Raw genomic sequence first — 6,990 nt, forward strand, 5'->3', positions numbered from 1 at the left:
TACTTTTATATTATATCTGCTTCACCCGTTAAGTCAAACTTCTATGTACATTTCCTCATCATAGATTTATATTTCTTGTGTAGCCTGCTCAGGAAAACTTTGCTCTTTGTGGCTATTGACTTTGTATTTAGGTTTTCATTAGTTTTCACTCTGTGTAAAATAGAAGCATTTGGGGGGACTTCCTTGGTGGTCCAGTGGTTAGGACTCCACTATTCCACTGCCAAGGGCTCAGATTCAATCCCTGGTCAGGGAACTAAGATCCCACAAGCCACACCATATGGCCAAATAAATAAATGAAATAAGAGTATTTTTGCACACAATTTCATTTTATCAGTTTATAGATGTTTATTTTTTGTCATCTCTATAATAATAATTGTGATATATTTATAATCTTTTACTACCCACATCAGTTCATCTACCATCAAAACATAACCACTGTACAACCATACTTTAAATTTTCCCAATTTAGTAGGTCTTCTTCAGGAAATAATTTAAGTACTAAACTACTAGTGTACTAACTGAAAAATAGAAGAATTTAGGTATGGCAGTTTAGGGCTTCCCCAGTGGCTCAATGGTAAAGAATCTGCCTGAAATGCAGGAGACCCGGGTTCGATCCCTGGATAAGGAAGATCCCCTGGAGGAGGAAATGGCAATCAGCTCCAGTATCTTTGCCTGGAGAATCCCATGGACAGAGGAGCCTACAGTCCATAGGGACACAAAGAGTCGGACATGACTGAAGTGACTTAGCATGTGTGGAAGCTTAATGTTTTTCCTCTACAGATAATACAGTATTTCTGAGTGTACCCCAGAGCTGTCTGCAGGGAGGTTGCCAAAGCCTATGCCCATCTCAGGGCTGATGTGAGAATCACATGCCGCTATGAAGAGACAGTCTTTGTGCTCTGGACAGTGCTCTCCCCATGTGAAGAATCATTTTTACCTAAGCCACTCATACTGTCAGCAAGAGGAATCACACTTTCAGCTTCAGAAGGCCAAAGATGGCAGCATCCAGGAAGACACCACCATGCTGTTAAATTCAGAGTTGTGGACACCGGTCTCAGATCACAGGTGCTGAGTTCTGCAAAGGTTTCTCTTCCACACAGCCAGGGCCTTTTGATGTGTTTCATGACTCACCAAGCCACACGACTATGACCCAGCTCCCTTCACCCTGTAGCTGTTTGTGGTTACAGACCCATCTCACTTGAAGCCGGTGAATGCAATTCAATAACCTAAGAGCAAACTGAATCATACAGTGGCTAAGTTGATGGCCTCTTTTTGTCCAGTGATTAAACACATGCTTGGCAACTGACATCCTGGGATACAGGAAGAATGATTCTCTAAGGGAAGAGCATAGAGCCTGGGAAAGCCTGGATATGAGGGACTGACTCAACATACTCAAAGACCAGAAAGGCCCTTGTGATACCAGCAAGTCTCCTACCTTCTAGAAGTCTCCTCATTGTCAGCTTTGTGTTCTGAGGACAGGATATTGCAACACTCAGGCGAGAAGTGATGGTGGCCCTGACTCAAGCAGCTAGCTGTAGGGACAAATGGGAGAGGAAACTGTGAGAGCTATGCTGAGAACAGCAACCCCAGTCCTCAGTTGCCTGTCTGCATCATACAGTTTTAAATAGATCCAAGCATGGAATGTCTATAACTAAAGCAAAACCCAACTTGAACTTGAGGCCAGGGAGAGTCATAATCTTCATCTATCACACATAATGTGAATATTCACACATTTTCCTGCAGAAGCATCACTTGTTTGATGATGGGGTGCTGCCCTAGTATTAGGTAATATACAAAATAGTGCAATATATTATCTTTCTAACATTTGAAATGTAACTCTCTGAACCACACCTGGCTCTTAGGTAAGGGATTGTGGACATGTGTAGCATAGTGGTTCAAAAGGTGGGTTCTGAAGACAGACTGTTTCTAATCCAAGCTATACCATAATCTAATATCTGTGTGACTTAGGGTAAGTTATGTCACCTCTCTAAGCACTGGTGAAGACAACTGGGTTGCTGTGAAAATCAAGTGAACAAACATACATCCAGGGCTAGAAGGTGCTTGACAGTATGAAGAATGACCTGGGGACAACTGGCATAAACCAGGAAGCCAGGCTCCTACATGCTTAGAGCTCTCAGACATTATGAAGGAGGTGAGTGCTACTGGGGACCCTGGACTCTGGAAGGGAGCAAAAGGAAGTGGTTACTGGTAAAATTAAACATCAATTGCCATCTCTTGAGGGTATAATATTTGAGACCTGATGCATTCTTTGTGTTCTAGACTTAACTCCAATACCATTTTATGCTGTGACCTTGAGCATGCCACTTGCCCTCCCTCTTCTGGATGGATCTTTGGAAAGAAATGGGTAAATTCAATTTCTAAAAGCTGTCCAGCTTGAACACATTGACTCCAACAGGAACACGCCACAGCATTGCAACCCCAGTTGGGAATATGAAAACCTCTAGGATACTCATTCCTGGGGGCTAAGGCAACACAACCCTTGTTTTCATAACCCAGAACTATGTCCAGGGCCAGTTCAGAGCAGCAGATGGACAGACCCAACTCCTAGACGTTTGTAATTGATCAGGACACACTATAATGAAGTAATTTTCTTGTCTTCATTCTCCATGTCAGCAGGGATCTGTCTGCCATGCAGGAAGGGTGACAGGGTAATCTGAGCCGCAGCTGAAAATCTGCTTTTTCTCCACAGTTATTTAGCCTGCCACGAGCTGGGGCAGGTGGTGGGAAAGAGTCCAGACGAGCAGGGGAATTTGGTTGCTCTCAAAATATCATACAGGAACTTTCAAAATTGAACTGATTTATGCTTTGTAATGTTTTCAATAATGTGTAAATTAAGGTAGAGTTTAAATCTGGGCTAAAGGAGAAATTGTGTATGTTACCAACCACAAAAGGAGCACAGAAAAATCTAATTGCATAATAATGTTCCCTTTGCTGTACCAAGAATTGTACTTGGCATAAATAAAGGATTCTGGGGAAGAATATGGAACATGCATCATTTTTCAGGATCCAAGAATACTCAAAATTACCTGGAGATCTGAAAACACCACTGGACCTTATGAATCTCTGGGTTGAAGGCAAAAGGATTGCCACTGTGGACTACCAGCTCTGCAAGCTGAGGGCTCTGCCATGGCAACTTGACACTAGCCTCAATCTTATCAACTAAGGCATGGACATTCCACACACATAATCTGCCCCAAACCAGACTCTGGGTGGGGAAACTGGCCACATTTCCATTAGAAACCTAGGTAGATGAGGCCCTCGCTAACATAAAAGCTGGGTTAGAAGCCCAGTTGTGAAACTCCAAGAGCTAAGGCCCTAGAATACCCTTTCAAACGCACCATCTGAGCCAGGGGCTCGTTTTTTCCCTACAGTATTAGGATCTGCCACTTTTTTGATCTCTGAGAATTTTACAATAGCTAGGTTTAAGACAACATAAAACATGACAACAGCAAGGCCAGGCACAAAGGGATCGGCTTTGATAAGATAATATTGAAACAAAGAGTTAGAAAATTAAAGGGTACACAGACCTGCATGTTGTAGTCCATTTGTTTGTATACCCATCTCCCACCAGCCCTCCTGAGATCCAGAGACCCTGAGTTGGTCACTGAAATAAATTTCATTTGTTATCGGTCTGATTTGAGGTGAGTGTAACCCATCCCCAGGGAGCATTGTGCTTCTGCTTTGCAAAATCTTCAGCACAGCATCTGTTGGTTCCTATAGGAAGCTTCTAATAGGATCTTATCCAGCTTATCAAAAGGCAAAGAAAATTTGGCATTCACATCACTAAATGCCTTCTCTAGAAGTTGGCATTCTAGCTCATTCTGAAGCGGACTAGATGTTGTTTCACATGTGAGCAAAAACCTTTGGTAGAGCATAAAGCACTGCATAGTACATAGATGTCACGTGAAAGCTCTGGCTTGCACAGGTTACCACTGTTGTAATTTTCCATCATAGTATTTCAGTGACAGTGTGTGAAGGACAGTACACATCACTCAAGGACTTTACCTCCTCTTCTGGGAAAGGACTTGACACATGTTCGCTTGTGTGCAGGATAGTTGTATCATGGAAGACAGAATGATAACCTTAATATTTTCTTCATTTGAAGATTAAGTATGGTTTACAAAGATGTGTATAGGTGCCAGGTTGACAAGGGGTGGTCTTGTGATGGCTAATTTCAAGTGTCAACTTGACTGGGCCATGGAAGCTCCAAATATCTGCTTATGCATCATTTCTGGATGTGTCTTGATATATCATGAACATTGAGATGTATGTTAGGTGCAGGATGGGTCAGGATACGAGGAAATCAGAGAGAAGGTGCTGACTACTGATGAAGCAGTCAGAGAAATGGGGTCCCAACAATGGGAGGGGAACCCTTGGAGTTCAGGTTCTGGATAGAGTAGAAGTGGCTGTGCCCTGGTTAAAGCCAGTGGCAGGTTAACAACAGTATGGATAGGAAAGATTAGATCTCATACACACTGGTGAGGTAGGCTTGGTAAGGTAAAGGCTGAATGGGCAAGCCCTCACCAAAAAGGCTATGCCTGGAACCCTAGACCCACAGCAGCACTAGTAGATTCAGACCAGTTGAGGCCCCAGCCTCATGCCTAGTGGCCCATATATGAACAAACATCCTAGCCACACTCACAGACAGCCCGTCAGATGCTCGCTGGTGATCATTAATGGTAATACAAGCCTGGCATAAATTCAGAACTTGTGCTTTTCAAAACATTTCTCCATCAGTGAATTCACTTTTGTCTTCATAGAAAATCTTAAAACAGGTAAGGCAGGTTGCACAGAGAGAGATATTTTTTGACCTAAGGCTACCCAAACAGCCAAGGTCAGAGGAAAGTAGCCTGGCCCCTAGTCTCAGATATTTCCACCAACCTCACACCTTTTGTAAGGAGTGACTGGCACAGAATCGGCCAGGTTTCCACAGGGCCTCCATATCAGGGCTGCTTAGAACCCGAGCCCCTCATTCCCCAATAGGTCTGCGATTTAAAGACTGGATTCTGATGAGAAGTATCTAGAGTCTGATAAAGGCTAATTACAGTTAAAGGATATGAAAATTGGGAACACGGAAGAAGATTGGCTCTACTACTGCCTGGGCAGAATAATCACGAAATTAGCAGAAAGTGATGGCAGCCATAAAGAGGCACTAGAGGATAATTGAAGTATTAAAATTAAAGATAAGCTGGCAAGCGGTCTATCCCTGGAGGCTGCAGGCCATCTTTGCCATCAGGCCGTAATATGACTGAAGAGCTTTTCAACAAGGAGAGAGGGGCTCTTTGGAAGCATGGGCTCCTAAGCTAGCTAGACCTGGGGCTGGAGCTGACAGACTCTGGCTAGTGGGTAGGCTTTTCTGCATGACATATGGAGACCCTGGCTGGGCCCCATGCTTTTAGGGTTGCTGTGCCAAAGTAGACCAAGTCCAGAGAAGGTCAATCAGAGAAAGGAAGGGTCTGAACTCACAGCATAGGAAAGCCTTTCGGGATGGCCGGGGTTTCAGCTAGTGGGGCGATGGTTCCAGATGGGTGTGCTGTCAGTGTGTTTAGTTTATTAGTGGGGACATCACAAGGAGAAGGGGTTGTATGTAGACACCAGAGTCCCAGAGGAAAAGCTCAAACTACATGTAAAGATTTTATGTTTTATTTATTTATTGGCTGCACCACATGGCATGTGGATCTTAGTTCTCTGACCTAGGATTGAAACTGCACTGTCTGCATTGGAAATGCAGAGTCTAAACCAAGTATTATTGAACTCCTTTACTGTCCCACACAATGGACATACACTTATATGGTCTCCTTGAATACTCAGGCCTATGCCATGAAGAAGTGCAATTATTCTCTAAGACTGGTAAAACTGGGCCTTGGAGAGACAATGGGATTTACCAAGAGTTAAGCAAGGGGAGACTGAATCTTGACTTCAGTTCTGTCCTCTACACTGGCCAGTGTTCTTTCCATTATATCACTTAGATCTTAATTTGACAGAAGAGACACTCAACATTTAAAGAAGTACAACACTGGAATCCACACTTCATGAGGTAGTGAATTCTCTATCATTTGAGGCATTCCAACAGAAGCAAGTTGAAAATAGCCAGGTATTCAGACACTAGGTGGGAGTTAGACTCCATAGTCCCCAACATCCCTGCCACCGCTGAGCTGTTCAGACCCGGCCACCTCGAAAGCATGTGTGAAGTGGGTGGGACACATGTTGTAAAGAAATCCCTGATTGATCCTTGCTAACTGAAAAGAGGTGAGATCAATGACTCACAAATCATTGTAAATCCTTCTTTGAGCCTCCTAATCCACAGGCTATTTACTACCCACTTCACAAAGTTCACTAATTTGATGGCAGCTTTCCATGTTCTTGCCCTTTAAGACAAGGTAGAAAAATGTTCATAGAGGAAAAGAGGAGCAGAGAGTCCAACCTGGATACCCAGCTTAGCACTGAACACAGTTGCAAAAAAGTCCAGGGGACAAAAGTGAGATGACCCACCTAGACATAGGACCTATCAATATTGTCATCAGCTGACCATCTTTCAGAAGGCACAGGGTCTTAGTCTAACTAATAAATCTTAATATTCACCCTCCAGTTTCATAATAGGATCCTTAAGAGAAATGCCCTTTCAACTAAACTACCTCCATTTTACGTCCCTGTCATCCTCCCAAGGAATGGGGCCCCCACATTTCCTTCGGTTCTTTGGCAACCCTGAACACTGTGAGCTCTGAAAGTGCTTGTTGGCTGAGCCTTCATGGGAATTCCAACACAGTTTCACGTGGTGATGAGATGGAAGCAATCCCTCAAATAATTAGCCTTGGAAATAAAAATGCATGTGGAAATGTAAACAAAGTTTGAGTTGTCTAAATTTTTATTTTATATTGGAGTATAGCTGATTTAGGGCTTCCCTGGTAGCTCAGCTGGTAAAGAATCCACCTGCAATGCAGGAGACCCCAGTTTGATTCCTGGGTCAGG

The sequence above is a fragment of the Bubalus bubalis genome, chromosome X (assembly GCF_019923935.1).
Source record: "Bubalus bubalis isolate 160015118507 breed Murrah chromosome X, NDDB_SH_1, whole genome shotgun sequence".
NCBI lineage: Eukaryota > Metazoa > Chordata > Mammalia > Artiodactyla > Bovidae > Bubalus > Bubalus bubalis.